This window comes from Stomoxys calcitrans, chromosome 3 (assembly GCF_963082655.1).
Source record: "Stomoxys calcitrans chromosome 3, idStoCalc2.1, whole genome shotgun sequence".
Lineage (NCBI taxonomy): Eukaryota > Metazoa > Arthropoda > Insecta > Diptera > Muscidae > Stomoxys > Stomoxys calcitrans.
In genome coordinates this window covers 186516147-186537193 of record NC_081554.1, presented here as the reverse complement: position 1 = coordinate 186537193, position 21047 = coordinate 186516147, and the positions used below count along the sequence as shown (strand labels likewise).

General features: G+C 37.0%; 2 protein-coding genes across 2 annotated transcripts in view; one reads left to right on the top strand and one right to left on the bottom strand.

The window, feature by feature from the left end:
• Nucleotides 1–21047, top strand: part of LOC106092019 (uncharacterized) — a 471923-nt gene that overhangs the window by 188619 nt on the left and 262257 nt on the right. The gene's annotated exons all lie outside the window — the stretch shown is intronic.
• Nucleotides 1–21047, bottom strand: part of LOC106092020 (uncharacterized) — a 125236-nt gene that overhangs the window by 82517 nt on the left and 21672 nt on the right. The window lies entirely within an intron of this gene.

Below are 21047 nucleotides of genomic sequence, written 5' to 3'. Positions count from 1 at the left end.
AAACCATCAATTCAGCCTGGCTGAATAAGGTTTTCTATAGAAAATCTTTAATTCAGCCTGACTGAATAAGGTTTTCTATAGAAAATCTTCAATTCAGCCTGGCTGAATAGGGTTTTCTATAGAAAAACTTCAATTCAGCCTGGCTGAATAAGGTTTTCTATAGAAAAACTTCAATTCAGCCTGGCTGAATAAGGTTTTCTATAGGAAATCTTTAACTCAGCCTGGCTGAATAAGGTTTTCTATAGGAAATCTTTAACTCAGCCTGGCTGAATAAGGTTTTCTATAGAAAAACTTAAATTCAGCCTGGCTGAATAAGGTTTTCTATAAAAAATCTTCAATTCAGCCTGGCTGAATAAGGTTTTCTATAGAAAATCTTCAATTCAGCCTGGCTGAATAAGGTTTTCTATAGAAAATCTTCAATTCAGCCTGGCTGAATAAGGTTTTCTATAGAAAATCTTCAATTCAGCCTGGCTGAATAAGGTTTTCTATAGAAAATCTTCAATTCAGCCTGGCTGAATAAGGTTTTCTATAGAAAATCTTCAATTCAGCCTGGCTGAATAAGGTTTTCTATAGAAAATCTTCAATTCAGCCTGGCTGAATAAGGTTTTCTATAGAAAATCTTCAATTCAGCCTGGCTGAATAAGGTTTTCTATAGAAAATCTGCAATTCAGCCTGGCTGAATAAAGTTTTCCTATAGAAAATCTTCAATTCAGCCTGGCTGAATAAGGTTTTCTATAGAAAATCTTCAATTCAGCCTGGCTGAATAAGGTTTTCTATAGAAAATCTTCAATTCAGCCTGGCTGAATAAGGTTTTCTATAGAAAATCTGCAATTCAGCCTGGCTGAATAAAGTTTTCCTATAGAAAATCTTCAATTCAGCCTGGCTGAATAAGGTTTTCTATAGAACTTCAAGTATATATGTGAAGCTGCTTTAGAAATTCTTGATAAAAAATGTTCCGCCCTCTCTCTTAGATAGAATTTTGAATGTATTTCCTTAATTTCTTACATTTTCATTTTAAATAAAAACCCTGAGTTTCATGCCCTTGTCTATGGTTGAATTAAATTCAAAGCAAAGAATTTTTTCTTTGACAATTATTAAGAAAACTTAAAACTCAATATAACTCACAAAAACTTAATGAGATTTTTATAAAAGCAGTCTTGCGAATATAAGTCAATATGGATAATGACATATAAAAACCCTGTTTTGGTAGGAAAAAAAGACGAAAATTCAAAATGATTTATAGTAAACATTTAGTTTGCGTTGGCTTTTCTTTTTGATTTTTCAAAAGAATATACCATTGACACACATACATACATGCACATATGAATATGGATGACTGACATGTTAACCTAAATTTTCATTCAAGAGTATTAAGTAAGGCATTGCAGAGATATACGTACATATGTATGTGCGTATTACATCATGTGAAGAAAAGAAACATATGAAACTATATGGGTATATGTCATACGTAGATATATAGCATTTACTTATGTAGTAGAAATAAAATGAAATACACATGTATATGGTTTTTTTCTGATTTCAACTTAACCAAGTATTCAACTAAAAATTGAAGTTGTTTTCCCTTTTTCTTGTCGTTATTTTCCTTCCTTTTAAAGAATTTTAAGTAACATTAACAAAAAGCAGCAAATGAAAGTGTAGTTGTTGCAAGTGTATGGCAAATCCTTAAAAAGAATGGATTACCCATTACCTAAACAAGTAAGGTAGTTTAAAAACCCTTTCCCAAAAGAACAGGATAGTTTTAGTACCCTTTCCCAAAGGAGAGGATAGTTTTAGTGTCCTTTCCCAAAGGAGAGGGTAGTTTTAGTACCATTTCGCCAAGGAGAGGGTAGTTTTAGTACCCTTTCCCAAAGCAAAGGGGAGTTTTAGTACCTTTTCCCAAAGGAGAGGTTAGTTTTAAGTACCCTTTTCCAGAGGAAAGGGTGGTTTTAGTACACTTTCCTAAAGGAGAAGATAGTTTTAGTATCCTTTCCCAAAGGAAAGGGTAGTTTAAGTAACCTCTTCCTCTGGAAAGGATAGTTTAAGTACCTTTTTCCAAAGGAAAGTGTAGATTTGCTACCCTTTCTCAAATTAAAGGGTAGTTTTAGTACCTTTCCCCAAAGGAAAGATAACTTTTAGTACCTTTTCCAAAGGAAAGGATAGATTTACTACCCTTGCCCAAAGAAAAGGGAAGTTTTAGTACAAATTCCCAAAGGAAAGGGAAGTTTTAGTACCCTTTCCCAAAGGAAAGGGAAGTTTTAGTACAAATTCCCAAAGGAAAGGGAAGTTTTAGTACCCTTTCCCAAAGGAAAGGGAAGTTTTAGTACCCTTTCCCCAAAGGAAACGATAGTTTTAGTATTTTTTCCCAAAGCAAATGGTAGTTTTAATACCCTTTTCCAAAGGAGAGGGTAGACCTAGCAGCCTTTTCCAACGGAAAAGGTAGTTTTAGTACCCTTTCCCAGAGGATAGGGTAGTTTTACTACCCTTTCCCAAAGGAAAATGTTATTATAGTACCCTCTCCCAAAGAAAAGGGTAGTTTTAGTACCCTTTCCCAAAGGAAAGGGTAGTTTTTATACCCTTTCCCAAGGGAAAGGATTGTTTTAGTTATTTTTCGCAAGGGAAAGTGAAATTTTAGTACCCCTTCCCATGGGAAGGGGTAGTTTCAATACCCTTTCCCAAGGAAGGGGTAGTTTTGGTAGCCTTTCCCAAGGGAAGGGGAAGTTTTAATACCGTTTTAGTACCCTTTCCCAAAGGAAAGGGAAGTTTTAGTACCCTTTCCCCAAAGGAAACGATAGTTTTAGTATTTTTTCCCAAAGCAAATGGTAGTTTTAATACCCTTTTCCAAAGGAGAGGGTAGACCTAGCAGCCTTTTCCAACGGAAAAGGTAGTTTTAGTACCTTTTCCCAGAGGATAGGGTAGTTTTACTACCCTTTCCCAAAGGAAAATGTTATTATAGTACCCTCTCCCAAAGAAAAGGGTAGTTTTAGTACCCTTTCCCAAAGGAAGGGGTAGTTTTAATACCCTTGCCCAAGGGAAAGGATTGTTTTAGTACTTTTTCGCAAAGGAAAGTGAAATTTTAGTACCCCTTCCGATGGGAAGGGGTAGTTTCAATACCCTTTCCCAAGAAAGGGGTAGTTTTGGTAGCCTTTCCCAAGGGAAGGGGAAGTTTTAGTACCGTTTCCCAAAAGAAGGGATAGTTTTAGTACCCTCTCCCAAATGAAGGGGTAGTTTTAGGGAAACTGTAGTTTTAGTACCCTTTCGCAAAGGAAAATGCAATGCAAGACTATTTTCGATTTATTCCATACTTTCTTCCGATATTTAAGGGTACCAAAATGAAGCAAACTGTAAAATGTCAGCTAAATCCGAAGTCCGGTAATAAAAGCGGCTTCCATGGTGATTAGACATTAAATCGCGAGAGCGGTCCATATGGGGGCTATATTAAGACTTTGTCCGATGTAAACCATACTTTGTTAAGATGTCAAGAGTTCGAAAATAAAGCACCGTGATAAAATTCAGCAAAATCGGGTAAAAAATGCGGTTTTTATAAGCTTTAAACCTTAAATCAAGAGATCGGTAAATGTGGGAACTATACCAAGATATTGACCATATCCAATATGGATGTCAAGGGTCTTAAAACAACTCACTATGCCGATGTTCAACGAAATCGGGTAATAAGAATGGTATCTAGGGACGTTTTAGCTTAAGACGGAAGATCATTTTATATGGGGGCTATATTATATGTGGGCTACATCCGATTTGATCCATATTTTGTTCAAATGTTGAGAACTCCAAAATAAAGCAGTGGTAAAAAGTGGTTTCTATGGGCCTTAAACCTTATTCAGATAGTCTGAATTAAAGATTTTCTATAGCAAACCTTATTCAGCCAGGCTGAATTAAAGATTTTCTATAGCAAACCTTATTCAGCCAGGCTGAATTAAAGATTTTCTATAGCAAACCTTATTCAGCCAGGCTGAATTAAAGATTTTCTATCGAAAACCTTATTCAGCCAGGCTGAATTAAAGATTTTCTATAGAAAACCTTATTCCGTCAGTCGGAATTAAAGATTTTCTATAGAAAACCTTATTCAGTCAGTCTGAATTTAAGATTTTCTATAGAAAACCTTATCCGGCCAGGCTGAATTAAAGATTTTCTATAGAAAACCTAATTCAGCCAGGCTGAATTAAAGATTTTCTATAAAAAACCTTATTCAGCCAGGCTGAATTAAAGATTTTCTATAGAAAACCTAATTCAGCCAGGCTGAATTAAAGATTTTCTATAGAAAACCTAATTCAGCCAGGCTGAATTAAAGATTTTCTATAGAAAACCTAATTCAGCCAGGCTGAATTAAAGATTTTCTATAGAAAACCTTATTCAGTCAGGCTGAATTAAAGATTTTCTATAGAAAACCTTATTCAGCCAGGCTGAATTAAAGATTTTCTATAGAAAACCTTATTCAGCCAGGCTGAATTAAAGATTTTCTATAGAAAACCTTATTCAGCCAGGCTGAATTAAAGATTTTCTATAGAAAACCTTATTCAGCCAGGCTGAATTAAAGATTTTCTACAGAAAACCTTATTCAGCCAGGCTGAATTAAAGATTTTCTATAGAAAACCTTATTCAGCCAGGCTGAATTAAAGATTTTCTATAGAAAACCTTATTCAGCCAGGCTGAGTTAAAGATTTTCTATAGAAAACCTTATTCAGCCAGGCTGAATTAAAGATTTTCTATAGAAAACCTTATTCAGCCAGGCTGAATTAAAGATTTTCTATAGAAAACCTTATTCAGCCAGGCTGAATTAAAGATTTTCTATAGAAAACCTTATTCAGCCAGGCTGAATTAAAGATTTTCTATAGAAAACCTTATTCAGCCAGGCTGAATTTAAGATTTTCTATAGAAAACCTTATTCAGCCAGGCTGAATTTAAGATTTTCTATAGAAAACCTTATTCAGCCAGGCTGAATTTAAGATTTTCTATAGAAAACCTTATTCAGCCAGGCTGAATTAAAGATTTTCTATGGAAAACCTTATTCAGCCAGGCTGAATTAAAGATTTTCTATAGAAAACCTTATTCAGCCAGGCTGAATTAAAGATTTTCTATAGAAAACCTTATTCAGCCAGGCTGAATTAAAGATTTTCTATAAAAAAAACTTATCCGGCCAGGCTGAATTGAAGATTTTCTATAGAAAATTTTATACAGCAAGGCTTCATTGAAATTTTTCTCCAAATGCGAAGCTTTGCCAACCTTTCAATCCCCAATTGTTCATTTACGTTTATAGTCTGGCAATTTATTTATTAAAATAACAATGCGCTCCATTGGTCCCAGACTCCCTCTTCTTGTTTGTTAAACAAAAATTAAAACAACAATGAAGTATATTAAATATTTATTGTGTGAAAATGCCATATGAGCTGTAAAAAGTGTTGCAGTCAACATTAATTCGTAGCGGATGCATAAAAATCGAGACAACACCATGCGAGGACAATGCCATGAGACAATGGTATCGCATTTCCCACCATGCCGTGTTAAGGTAATAACAATGTACGGCCTGCAAATGTGTTGGTGCAGTTTTAAGTTTTTCAGGTGGCAATAGGGATGCTGTTCAAAAGCTTTAAACTGCTGATTCCGTAAATGGAATTAAAAACGTTTATAAACTCTTTCCCTGAGGGCTTACTCAAAGAGGTTTAATGAAAAGAGCTGCAGGTCGTACAAAGCAATAGGCTGCATAAATACAATTTTGGAGAAAGGTAAAGGACAGACGAAAGGAGCTTACAAAAAAAAAAATACCAGTATAACTCTTATTTAGCCATGCTAGGATAAGAAACCTTCAATTCAGCCTGGCTGAATAAGGTTTTCTATAGGAAACCTTCAATTCAGCCTGGCTGAATAAGGTTTTCTATAGGAAACCTTTAATTCAGCCTGGCTGAATAAGGTTTTCTATAGAAAACCTTCAATTCAGCCTGGCTGAATAAGGTTTTCTATAGGAAACGTTCAATTCAGCCTGGCTGAATAAGGTTTTCTATAGGAAACCTTCAATTCAGCCTGGCTGAATAAGGTTTTCTATAGGAAACCTTCAATTCAGCCTGGCTGAATAAGGTTTTCTATGGGAAACCTTCAATTCAGCCTGGCTGAATAAGGTTTTCTATAGGAAACCTTCAATTCAGCCTGGCTGAATAAGGTTTTCTATAGGAAACCTTCAATTCAGCCTGGCTGAAAAAGGTTTTCTATAGGAAACCTTCAATTCAGCCCGGCTGAATAAGGTTTTCTATAAGAAACCTTCAATTCAGCCCGGCTGAATAAGGTTTTCTATAGGAAACCTTCAATTCAGCCCGGCTGAATAAGGTTTTCTATAGGAAACCTTCAATTCAGCCCGGCTGAATAAGGTTTTCTATAGGAAACCTTCAATTCAGCCCGGCTGAATAAGGTTTTCTATAGGAAACCTTCAATTCAGCCTGGCTGAATAAGGTTTTCTATAGGAAACCTTCAACTCAGCCTGGCTGAATAAGGTTTTCTATAGAAAATTTTCAATTCAGCCTGGCTGAATAAGGTTTTCTATAGGAAACCTTCAATTCAGCTTGGCTGAATGAAGTGCTCTATTTTCTATTAAATATGTCATTTTATATACAGCTCCCATCCTGCTCTATGTTTTCGTTAAACAATTCGTTGCCAAAACCCAAAATGGTTACGCATGTTCTTGTATGACATAGAAAAAGTAATTGCCACATTGGTTCGTTTCTAGTTTTGTCTAAAGTAGAGGGGAAAAATTGCAAATTAATTAATTTTTCCCAGGCAGGGAATTCTGCACTCTGCACACATAAGCACAAAAGGGTTTTCGATTGAGAAAGCTGTAGCATGTATGTGAATGGGTATGATGAGGAAATGCGTACGCGTGTGTGTTGAATTGCCATCTCTGTTGATAATGTTGTTGACACAAATGCGGTTAAGTTGTGGTGTCCTCAGCAAAAGCTGCAAGAGATATGCCAAAAAAAGAAGCGGAAAACAATTGTGTAAAGGGAGCGAACAAATTGCAATTCCATTGATGCTATGTTACATTCGAAAACTTATAGACAGCACTATTTGGTAAATCTAATTTTTTTTTTACTTTTTTGCTCAAATCAAAAAAAAAATCGGAACATAACAAATCAAATTGTTCTACAAGGCGCATTTGTCGCATTTATTGTCCGATTCCCATGAAATTTTGCACAAGTCCCAAGGACAAACACTATTGTTCAGATTTAGATATAGCTCCCATATATATCTTTCGTCCGACATGGCCATTTAAGACTGTAGAAGCCACAGTTTTTGTCCGATCTTTACAAAATGTAGAACGAGACATTTTTTTAAAGTCCCAATACGTGTGCAAAATTTCATCAAAGTCGGTCCAGATTTAGATATAACTCCAACATATATCTTTGATCCGATTTGGCCCTTTAAGGTAATATCTGTCTTGTACTTCTCTAATACATCCGCCAGCGCGTATACTGCACCTTTTCTATAGAGAGTGCGGACTTTCCAGATGCAGATCCACAAATAATGGTCTTTTTTTCGTTTGCATGGGTCGTCAGCCTTACGTATCCCCCGTTTTTATACCCACCACCGTAGGAGAGGGGATATATTCATTTAGTCATTTCGTTTGCAATACATCGAAATATCGATTTCCCACCCTACAAAGTATATATATTTCGGATCGTCGCCAAATTCTAAGACGATTCGTGTGTTTGTCCGTCTATCCGTCTGTCTGTCCGTCTGTTGTAATCACTCTAGAGCCTTCAAAAATTGAGAAATTGAGCTGAAATTTGGCGCAGATACGTCTGTTTGATGCACGCTGGTTAAGTTCTTGAACGGGCCAAATCGGACCATATTTTGATATAGCTGCTATATAGACCGATTTTTCGATATAGGGTCTAATGCCCAAAAAAACTTTATTTTTCATCCAATTTTGTTGAAATTGAAAATAGTGAGTAGTTTTAGGCCTCCCGACATCTGATCTAAATATGGTCCATATGGGACTATATTTATATATAGCTGCCATATAGACCGATCTTCCGATGAAGGGTCTGAAGGCCATAAAAGCTTTTTATATTACCCGATTTCGCTGAAATTTGCAACAGTGGGTTATTTTATACCTCCCGACATCTGACGTAGATATGATTCAGATCGGACTATATTTATATATAGCTGCCATATAGACCGATCTTCCGATGAAGGGTCTGAAGGCAATAAAAGCTTTATATATTACCCGATTTCGCTGAAATTTGCAACAGTGGGTTATTTTCAGTCTCCCGACATCTGACCTAAATATGGATTAGATCGGTCCATATTTAGATATAGCTGTCATATAAACCGATCTGCCGATAAAGGGTCTGAAGGCCATAGGAGCTTTATATATTACCCGATCAAATTTGCAACAGTGGGTTATTTTAAGCCTCCCGACATCTGACCTTAATATGGGCTAGATCGGTCCATATTTACATATATATGTCATATAGACGGATCTCCCGATAAAGGGTCTGAAGGCCATAAAAGCTTTATTTATTACCCGATTTTGCTGAAATTTGCAACAGTAAGTTATTTTAACTCTCCCGATATTTACCCTAAATATTGATTAGATCGGTCCATATTTAGATATAGCTGCCATATAGACCGATCTCCCGATAAAGGGTCTGAAGGCCATAAAAGCTTTATTTTTTAACCGATTTCCCTGAAATTGAAAATAGTGCGCAGTTTTAAGCCTCCCAATATTCGATCCAAATATGGTACAGATCGGACTATATTTAGACACAGCTGTCATATAGACCGATCTGCCGATAAAGGGTCTTAAGCCCATAAAAGCGTTATTCTTTGATCGATTTCCCTAAAATTTGAAACAGTGAGTAGGTTAAGACCTCCCAACATCCGACCTTATTATGGTTCAGATCAGACTATATTTAGATATAGCTGCCATATAGACCGATCTCCCGATAGAGGGTCTGAAGGCCATAAAACCTTTATTTTTTTATCCGTTTTCGCTGAAATTTGCAACAGTGGGTTATTTGTGGTCTCCCGACATCTGACCTAAATATGTAATAGATCGGTCCATATTTAGATATAGCTGCCATATAGACCGATCTTCCGATAAAGAGTCTGAAGACCATAGAAGCTTTATTTTTTACCCGATTTTGCTGAAATTTAAAACAGATGGTTGTTTTAAGCCTCCTGACATCTGACCTTAATATAGTCCATATCGAACTATATTTAAATATAGCTGCCATATAGACCGATCTGCCGATAAAGGGTCTAAAGGCCATAAAAGCTTTATTTTTTAACCGATTTCCCTGAAATCTGAAACAGTGAGTAGGTTAAGACCTCCCAACATCCGACCTAAATATGGTTCAGATCGGACTATATTTAGATATAGCTGCCATATAGACCGATCTCCCGATAAAGGATCTGAAGGCTATAACAATTTTATGTATTACCCGATTTTATTGAAATTTAAAACAGTGGGTTATTTCAAGCCTTCCGACATCTTTTGTAAATATGGTTCAGATCGGACTAAATTTAGATATAGCTGCCATATAGACCGATCTGCCGATAAAGGGTCTTAAGCCCATAAAAGCTTTATTTTTTAACCGATTTCCCTGAAATTTGAAACAGTGAGTAGGTTAAGACTTCCCCACCTTCCGACCTTAATATGATTCAGATCGGACTATATTTAGATATAGCTGCCATATAGACCGATCTGCCGATAAAGGGTCTTAAACCCATAAAAGCTTCATTTATTACCAGATTTCGCTGAAATTTGAAACAGTGAGTTTTTCTTAGCCTCACGATATCTGACACTAATATGTTTCAGATCGGTTTATAATTGGCTATATCTGCCAAAGAGACCAATATTTTTTTTCTACAAAATTGAATAGTGACATATATTGGGTTGGCCAAAAAGTAATTGCGGATTTTTCATATAGTCGGCGTTGACAAATTTTTTCACAGCTTGTGTCTCTGTAATTGCATTCTTTCTTCTGTCAGTTATCAGCTGTTACTTTTAACTTGCTTTAGAAAAAAAGTGTAAAAAAAGTATATTTGTTTAAAGTTCATTCTAAGTTTTATTTAAAATGCATTTACTTTCTTTTAAAAAATCCGCAATTACTTCTTGGGCAACCCAATATATAAGACCACTCAAGGTCCGTGCCGAATTTGGATGCTAAAGTTATCCAATTTTCACCGGATTGTGACAAAATGGGATTTACATATATACCCGAGGTGGTGGGTATCCAAAGTTCGGCCCGACCGAATTTAATGCCATTTTACTTGTTACTATTCCTTTGTTTCTCATAGTGATTCTCATAGATTTTCGGGGCCGGTTACTGGCCCAGCGCCCCAATCGCATGGGTAATGTGGGATTGCACATGCACGTGCCGAATTTGGATGCTAAAGTTATCCAATTTTCACCGGATTGTGACAAAATGGGATTTACATATATACCCGAGGTGGTGGGTATCCAAAGTTCGGCCCGACCGAACTTAATGCCGCTTGATCCCAGATCCGATGCTCGCCTCTAGCCGGCCACCTCTAACCTGGAACAGACGCTGATGTCGGCCATTGGTTATTTGATGAAGATGCCAATAACTTGCTTTGTCTCTGAATACAGCTCTCTGTCTAAAATTTCAGCGAAAACGGATAATAAATGCGGCTTTCATGAGCCTAAGACCTTAAATCGGCTGATTGGTGTATATGGGGGCTAAATCATAATATAGTCCGATATAGTCGATCTTTGAACTTAACCTGCCTATAGACAAAAAAGAAAACAAATTGTACAAATGTTCAGCTCAATATCTTTATTTTAATAGATGGAAAGATGGACGGACGGACAGACGGACGTCCGTTCGGACAGATAGATGGACGGTCATGGCCAGAAAATTTAATTATGTTGCCAACTGAACGTCAAAATAAGTATTCCCCTTAATAAAAATATCAAAAGGAAGATGCACATAAATGTGGAAGGGTGAAATTTAACTGGTGAATTTCCAAGAAACATGTATCAGTAGGTGTCAATATGGGCTTTAATATGTTTTTCATCATACCCTTTATGTACGGTCTCCAAGAGTGTGCCAAAGAAAAATTATAATTACATTTCTTCGAAAATATTTTCTACGGTTATCTGTCTAGCCAACGCTCAAAAGGGATATGTATGGGTTTCCATGGCAAGCATAATAATGATTTATTTTGCCAATTTAAGGCTTTCGCTTTTGTATACCAAAGTATGAAAGCAATGCATACATAATTATGACCCCTGTAACATTTTTTAAATATTCTTCCATGGTAATACATTGCTCATAGCAATCTTATATTGCATACATGGGTGAACTGTATAAATCACAATAGCTAGAGATATGCTTTACAACGAGTACTGTAGATTATTTTTATCAGATCGTATACATGTTTTTCGAGCAAATCATTATTTTGGTACATTGTGTTGTATGAGTAATGTCATTAAAATCCAAATTACTGGTAATAGCATATTTATCGATAGTATTCGCTTGCACACATGGAAGAGCGGAATATATTGCGATAGCATTAAAAATAAGCTTCACTTTGGTTATTCTAGGTAATTGATATCAATTCGTATACCTATTCTTTGATAAAATTTGTGTATTGATACCATGTGTAGTATGAGTAATATTATAAAAAAACATACTTTTTACTAATACCCCAGTAGGCCATCATCAAGACTTCTTAAAAGAAGGCTGCATGACCATTCTAAATCGTTGAAGACAGATAGCCTACGGCCAATACAAATGATTGATGACATTTTTATAAAGTTTTCGCAAAAATCATGCATGACATTTTAAGTGACATTGTGAACAAACATATCATCATGTCTCATGACAACTCAAGTAACGGGTCTGTTGCGATGCCCTTTAGAGAGAGTCTGTTTTTTAAAGAAGAAACTATAAAAAAATTAAAAATTTTCAATAAAAAAAAAAAAATTACTGCTGACTTGTTCGTGGACACGGTAAGTGAATTTGTCGACCATCAAATTTTATAATAAAAAATCTGTAAGACACGTCAGATAAAGAAATTCAAATTGTCTTAAAAAAGTTTTTAAAGACATTTTCATGATAGACGTTTGGACTGCTGGGACATTACTTCTTAGCAGTATGCGTTTGGACACATTAAAAGGGGGAAATATGTAGGGAATGCTTTGCTCTGAATGCAAATCCAATTTTGGCCATGAACATTCAATTAAGAAACAGGGTTAAACTTCCCACATATCAATGAGAGCTATCCGTTTCAAGTTTGAGCTCTATGATAAGGGGCCTCCTTTTTATACCCGAGTCTGAACGGCGTGCCGCAGAGTGACATCTCTTCGAGGAGAAGTTTTTATATGGCAAAGTACCTCATAAATGTTGCCAGCATTAGGAGGGGTTCACCATCGCTGAACATTTTTCAGATTTTCTTCCCAGGATTCGAATACAGGCGTTCAGTGTCATATACGGACATGCCGATTTCTGCGCTAAGGTGGCTTTACTCTGAATATTATCATATATTTCGCAAAATTTGTAGAGCTTAACTTTGACCGAATTATTTCAATGGTAATATAGTTGCTTTTTATGCCCACCACCGAAGAATGGGGGTATATTCATTTTGTCATTCCGTTTGCAACACATCGCAATGTCCATTTCCGACGCTATAGAGTATATATTGGGTTGCCCAAAAAGTAACTGCGGATTTTTTAAAAGAAAGTAAATGCATTTTTAATAAAACTTAGAATGAACTTTAATCAAATATACTTTTTTTATACTTTTTTTCTAAAGCAAGCTAAAAGTGACAGCTGATAACTGACAGAAGAAAGAATGCAATTACAGAGTCACAAGCTGTGAAAAAATTTGTCAACGCCGACTATATGAAAAATCCGCAATTACTTTTTGGGCAACCCAATAAATTCTTGATCTGCATAACAATCTAAGACGATATAGCCATGTCCGTCCGTCTGTCTATTGAAATCACGCTAGTCTTAAAAAATTGAGTCATTGGGCTGAAACTTCGCACAGATTCTTTTTTTGTCCATAAGCAGGTTAAGTTCGAAGATGGGCTATATATTGGACTATATCTTGATATAGCCCCCATATAGACCGATCAGCCGGTTTAAGGTCTTAGGCGTATAAAAGCCACATTTATTATCCGATTTTGCTGAAAATTGGGACAATGAGTTGAGTTAGGCCACTTGACATCCTTCTTCTGTTTGACCCAGATTGGTTCAATTTTGGATATAGCTGCCATATAAACCGATCTCTCGATGTAAGGTTTAGGTTGGGCCACTCGACATAATTCTGTAATATGGTACAAATCGGTATAGATTTAGATATAACTGCCATATAGACTGATTTGTCGATTTAAGGTTTTGGGTCCATAAAAGTCGCATTTATTGTCTAAGTTCAGCGAAATTTGGGACAGTGAGTCAAGTTGGGCCCCTCGACATCTTTCTGGCTCAGATCGGTCCAGATTTGGATATAGCTGCCATACAGACCGATCTCACAATTTAAGGTTTTGGGCCCATAAAAGACGCATTTATTGTCAAAGTTCGCCGAAAATTGGGACAGTGAGTCAAATAAGGCCCCTTGACATATTTCTGCAATTTTGTCCAGATCGGTCCAGATTTCGATATAACTGCCATATAGACAGATCTCTTGATTAAGGGGTTTCGGCCCATAAAAGGCGCATTTATAACCCGATTTAGCCGAAATTCGGGATAATGAGTTGGGTAAGAATCTCTAATAACTTTCTGCAGTTTGGCTCAGATCGGTCCAGATTTGGATATATCTGCCATATAGAGCGATCTCTCTATTTAAGGTTTTGGGCCCATAAAAGACGCATTTATTGTCCGAGTTTGCCGAAATTTGGGACAGTGAGTTAAGTTAGGCCCCTTGACATACTTCTGCAATTTGGCCCAGATCAATCCAGATTTAGATATAACTGCCATATAGACTGATCTCTTGATTTTAAGTTTTGGGGCCATAAAAGGCGCATTTATGGTCGGATTTCGCTGAAATTTGGGACAGTGTGTTGTGTTAGGCCCTTCGTCGACATATTTCTGCAATTTGGCCCAGATCGATTCAGATTTGGATATAGCTGCCACATAGACAGATCTCTCGATTTAAGGTCTTGGCCCCATAAAAGGCACATTTATAACCCGATTTCACTGAAATTTGGCACAGTGACTTATGTTAGGCTTTTCGACATCCGTGTCGTATATTGTTCAGATCGGTCTATATTTGAATATAGCTACCAAAAGACCAATAGTTTGTTCTACAAAATTGAACTATGACTTGTACATATTAGACCACTGAATGTCCTTGCCGATTTGGTCCAAATCAGACCAAATTTCGATATAGCTGGTGTGGACCGATTTTGATGAAATTTTGCACACATATTAGGACGACAAAAAAAAACACTTACTGCTCAATTTAGTAACAATCGGACTAAAATTGTGGCCTCTTAACAAATGCGAGTTGTACCTTGATTACCACAATACATGGACAGACGGACATAGCTAAATAGAGTCAGGAAGTCATTAAGGCCGATCGGTAAGCTTATCGATGAGCTCTTCTCCACCTTAGAGTTGCAAACAAATGCACTAAGTTATAATACCCTATACCACAGTGGTGGTGTAGGGAATACAAAATTTTTAATTGTCTGTCTGCCACAAGCTTAACAAGTAAAAGCGTGCTAAGTTCGGCCGGGCCGAATCTTGGGAACCCACCACCATGGATTCTGCTAAAATATGGGAGCTATATTTGGTTATAGACTGATTTGGGCCTTACTTGGTACAGTTGTTGAGACGCATAACATAAAATTTCAGCCATATCGGATAAAAATCGCGGCTTAGAGGGTCTCAAGATGTCAAATCGGGAGATCGGTTTATTTGGGAGCTATAACAAGTTATAGACCGTCTTGAACCGTATTTGGCACACTTGTTGGAAGTCATAACAAAACACTATGTGCAACTTTTTAGCCAAATCGGAAAAAATTGCGGGTTCAAAGGGCCCAAGATGTCAAATCGGGAGATCGGTTCATATGGGAGCTAAATACAAATCTGAACCGATATTGCACATTTGCAATCCGCAACGACGTACATGAATATAAAGTAGCTGTGCAAAATTTCGGCTAACTTTACGCGTTCAACAGCTGTTGTGATTTCGACAAACGGACGGACAAGGAGAAAAAGAAAACAATTGCTACGTTATTGTAACAATGTCAAGTTATTGTTAATTTCGGACCATCATTGAATTGAATACTGGAGACCATAGTAGAAAATAGGGTACTAAATTTTTTGATATCTGAAGAGGGGAGGGGGGGGCGGACCCTCCCCCTTTCCCTTACTTTCAGAAACGCCAGAATTCGAAGATGGGTGGTGCGATTTAAGCGAAACCCTTGTGTGCTCTCATATAGTACCCTAAAAATAAAAATTTGGTATCTAAATTTCGGATGGGGTACCTAGGGGGGCTGCCCTACCCTAAAACCTACGAAACATATATTTATACCAATCACAGCAATATGGGACTCAAATGAAAGGTATTTAGGATAAGAAAACGTATCGATATCCAATTGTCGGACCAAGTGTTGGGGGGACCACCCCAACCCCAAAAACACCCATAAATCTAACATATTTACCAACCATGGCAATATTGGACTCAAATGAATGAAATGGACTTATTTACTGACCATGGAAATATGGGGCTTAAATCAAAGGTATTTGAGTGTAAAATTCGAATTTGATATCCAAATATGGGAGCAAGTGTTTGGGGGGCCGCTTCTCACCAAAAACATCGCCCAAAGGGGACAAATTTACGATCATAGCAATATGGGGCTTAAATGAAAGGTCTTTGGGAGTAAAGCACGAATCTGATATCAACTTTCGGGAAAAGTGAAGTAGTTGCTGACTATTGCAATATGAGGCTCAAATAAGAGGGTTTTTAGAGTAGAACACGAATCTTCAAGGCCAACTCACTGAGTGGCCGCCCATCCCCCAAAACACCCTTCAAGCCGGTCATGTTTCCCGACTATGGAAATATGGGGTTCAAATTAGAGGTATGGATTTATGGAGTAGACCATAAATCTGACATCAGCATTCGGGACCAACTGTCTAGGGGCGTCCCACGACTATAACAACCTCCAAATAGGACGTATTTGCTCACCACGACAATTTGGGTCGTAAAGAGAGTGGAACTTAATATTTATAGTTTCTAGGGCCAATACCCCAAACAGGACATATTTGCAGACTTTTGCAATAAGGAGTTTTAATGAGATTAGAAAACGAATTTGACATCAAATTTTGAGGCCAATGGCAATATGGGGTTCAAATATTTCCATGTATTTAAGACATCACCCCTTCACTAAAGCACCACCCAAAAGGTAAAAAATTTTCAACCATGAGATTAGAAAACGTGATGTGGTAACCAATCTTGGGGCCATGTGTTTGGGGACGCCTCGTCGTGTAAACTCCCCTAGACCAATGGCAATATGGGGTTCAAATAAATGGTATTTGGAAGAGGAGCACAATGCTGATATTTTCTCAGAGCCAAGTGTCTGTGGGACCACCTCACCCCCGAAATCACCCCTAAATCAGAAATTTTTGTGTTATCCTTTGTTTGCCTATAAAGAGATACCGGAGAGAGCTTGACAAATGCGATCTGTGTTGGGGGGTATATACGATTCGGCTCGGCCGAACTAAGCACGCTCTTGCTGGTGTGGTATAGCCTTCATAAAGAGCTCTTTACCGATTTAAGGTGTTCTGTTAATAAAAGGCCTATTTGCTACCCAATTTCACTGAAGCTAGGAACAAGAAGCTATTTTAAACCCCGGGTCATCCATGCCCCATATGGTATTGATCGAACTAAAAATTTCTGAAGTTTTATCTGAATAATACCGCCACTTCTCTTTTTCCTCGTATTATTTAAATTTTACACACATTTATCCAACATCATCACTACAACCACATACGCTTACATTTGTATTCCCACATACGTTAGGCCTTAAAATCCTTCATCCATGTGTAACCACTTAATTACAATGACATTAAATTATTCCCATTCATCACAGTAAGCCGCCTATGACCGGAAAAACGTAAATCGTATTCACCAAAAAAAAAATGGAAAAACACCCCCATTTGACATTTTCAATTGATTAAACAATTTGTGCATTTGTAAAATTCACACAAAAATCCCATATATCTCAACTGTACGTATTGTAAATATACCAAAAATTAAATCATTATACCATGGTATATGGTTTTCATCAAAACCACTGTTGAACATTTAATCAATTGAGTGCCAGCAATGAATTACACATTGGTGGTGATAGCGTTGGTGTGGACGGAGGAAAAGAAAACCAAATTTGGGCAACTGTTAGTGAAAAATAAATACTTTGCAAATTTTAGCAGAAATTGTGTTACACACAACCACATACACAATGCCAAGCAAATAGGTAAGTCCTTAAAGTCATCAAAGGCGTGGAGGTAGAAAAATGATGGAAGGGACTCTCAGGAATCTTAAAATGCAACAGGGATTGAAAATATTCGAAAGAATGTGGATTTAAAAAAAATATTCCTGGAATAGAAATTTCGGTCCAAAATCGATTTCCTTTGCAAAATTTAGTCAATTTAGTCAAAAACTATTTAAACTCCCAATTTCCCACCTCACTGCCCAGCATATGTTAGTCCTTATGGCAGTACATGATTTACCCTTTTTCGCTCTCAAATGAGTTATACTCTAACAAGTAAAAGCGTGCTAAGTTCGGCCGGGCCGAATCTTATATACCCTCCACCATGGATCGCATTTGTCGAGTTCTTTTCCCGGCATCTCTTCTTAGGCAAAGCAGGATATAAGAAAAGATTTGCTCTGCTATTAGAGCGATATCAAGATATGCTCCGGTTTGGACCACAATTAAATTATTTGTTGGAGACCTGTGTAAAATGTCAGCCAATTCGAATAAGAATTACGCTCTTTGTGAGCTCAAAAAGCAAAATAGAGAGATCGATTTATATGGCAGCTGTATCGGGCTATGGACCGATTGAGACCATAATAAACACGTATGTTGATGGTCATGAAAGAATCCGTCGTACAAAATCAGGCAAATCGGATAATTATTGCGACCTCTAGAGGCTCAAGAAGTCAAGACCAAAGATCGGTTTATATGGCAGCTATATCAGGTTATAAACCGATTTAAACCATACTTGGCACAGTTGTTGGGTATCACAGCAAAACACGTCGTGCGAAATTTTATTCCAATCGGATAAGAATTGCGCCCTCTAGAGGGTCAAGAAGTCAAGACCCAAGATCGGTTTATATGACAGCTATATCATGTTATGGACCGATTTGAACCATACTTGGCACTGTTGTTGGATATAATAACAAAACACGTCGTGCAAAATTTCATTCTGTTCGGATAAGAATTGCGCACGCTAGAGGCTCAAGAAGTCAAGACCCAAGATCGGTTTATATGGCAGCTATATCAGGTTATGGGCCGATTTGAACCATACTTGGCACAGTTGTTGGATATCATAGTAAAACACGTCATGCAAAATTTCATCCCAATTGGATAAGAATTGCGCACTCTAGAGGCTCAAGAAGTCAAGACCCAAGATCGGTTTATATGGCAGCTATATCAAGTTATGAACCGATTTGAACCATACTTGGCACAGTTGTTGGATATCATAGTAAAACACGCCGAACAAAATTTCATTCCAATCGGATAAGAATTGCGCACTCTAGAGGCTCAAGAAGTCAAGACCCAAGATCGGTTTATATGGCAGCTATATCAAAACATGGACCGATATGGCCCATTTACAATACCAACCGACCTACACTAATAAGAAGTATTTGTGCAAAATTTCAAGCGGCTAGCTTTACCCCTTCGGAAGTTAGCGTGCTTTCGACAGACAGACGGACGGACGGACGGACGGACGGACGGACAGACGGACGGACATGGCTAGATCGACATAAAATGTCTCGACGATCAAGAATATATATACTTTATGGGGTCTCAGACGAAAATTTCGAGTAGTTACAAACAGAATGACGAAATTAGTATACCCCCCATCTTATGGTGGAGGGTATAAAAAGGATTCGTATGTGAGGCGTGTGTAATGTTTTGCAAAAAGTTTACAAATATATTTTGGCCATAGTCGAAAAGCAATTGGACCGAGCCACTATTGTTTTAGACAACCACAAAATTTAATTGTATTTTTCGAATTTGACTTGGCTGCCATTAGAGAGATAAAGAGTGAGCATTGTAGAGATTTGCAGTGCAAGGGGGACAGAGTAGAGGTTGCCAGTGGCAACCTCAAACAGCAACCAGAGCAGCAGTTTTACTCAGAGTTTATTTGTGGGCGGAAATTTAAATAATGTTGATATAATCAACTTAAAACAGCATAATAATACATAAATCTCATTATCCAACCTACAGACAGACGAAGAGACACATGAAAGCAGTTAACTGTAAATAATGAAGTTAAAATTGGCAATTAACAGTCAGCTATGGTAGTTGTTGGTACTTGTTTACCATGGAAAGAGGAGATTTCATTTTAATGATGACTGCTACCAAGAAAATAAATCATAATAATGTGATTGGAAATTTTTCGCTGATTAAAGGGGAATTCATGAATTCAAAAAGGACTAACTTTTAGATATGGTTGTCTTGTAATCAATTTAAATAAATTAAATTTCATAATTAGGCGCTCGAATAAATAATACTGTTTTTGAAAATATTTTTTGCAATAATTTAAAGAAATTCGATATAATGAAACCATGTATTACTGACATCACCATACCCATCAATAAGGAAACCAATATAAAAACAATATTTGTGAAAGCTAAATCTCACAAAATAATGTAAATCTTTAAATTCCACAAAAAAATTACAGCAAGACAGATTTGTCTAATCTTTTCAGTTTATATGCCAAAGTTTTTGGGAAACCCTGAGGAAGATCTGGAAGTAACTTAAAGGTTTAATACTGCACACACGTTCAGGTCGTTGACAGTACAAAAGCTTGGCTTGCTATAAAAAATTAACATGTCCTCATTTCCCCGTATCAATTCGTTTGCCTTCAAAAATCGTGATTTAATAATTATTGAGCAAGGGAGCGTAAAAGTAACAATAATTATTTATGCAATATAACAAAATGCTCATTATAAATAGTAAACGAATTGATATGACAAAGTTTTAAGCTACTTGAAATAGAGTAGGAGTCAGGCCTTTATACTTTAAACGAAATAATCATGTGTGCAATTCACTTTGGGTAAAAAGGAATAATCTTTATATGAATTGTTGTAATAGGTCTGTGAAATGTTATGTTATTCATGGATACTAAGCCCAAAAATTAATTAAAACTTTGCAAAAGGGAATTTAAGCTTTGATGTAAAGAGTCCACCGCCATGACTTGACCCATCAATAATGATAACAAAATCAAAAAAAAAATTATGCGAGAAAAATATCCAACTATAATGTAAGTATTAAAACTTAAAAAAAAAACTTAGAGGCTTACGCAACTCTATATGGCAGCTATATCCAAACCTAGACCGATCTGCGTCAGATTGAAGAAGAATGTCGAATGGCCTAACTTAATACACTGACCTAAATTTCCGCAAAATCTGACAATAAATGCGTTTTTTATGGGTCCAAAACTTTAAATCGAGAGATCGGTCTATATGACAGCTATATGCAAATCTGAACCGATCTAGGCCAAATTGCAGAAAGTTGTTGAAGAGCCTTACGCAACACACTGCCCCAAATTTCCGCATAATCGGACAATAAATTCGCCTTTTAAAGGCCCAAGACCTTACATCGAGAGATTTTGGCCAAATTTTAGGAAGGATGTCGACTGGCCTAACATAACTCACTGTCCCAAATTTCAGCAGATAGGATAATAAATGTGACTTTTATATGCCTAAGACCCTAAATCGGCAGAACGGTCCATATGGAGGCTATATCAAGATATAGTCCTATATAGCCCATCTTCGAACTTAACCTGCTTATAGACAAACAGACAGGCGGACAGACGAACGGACATGCTCTAT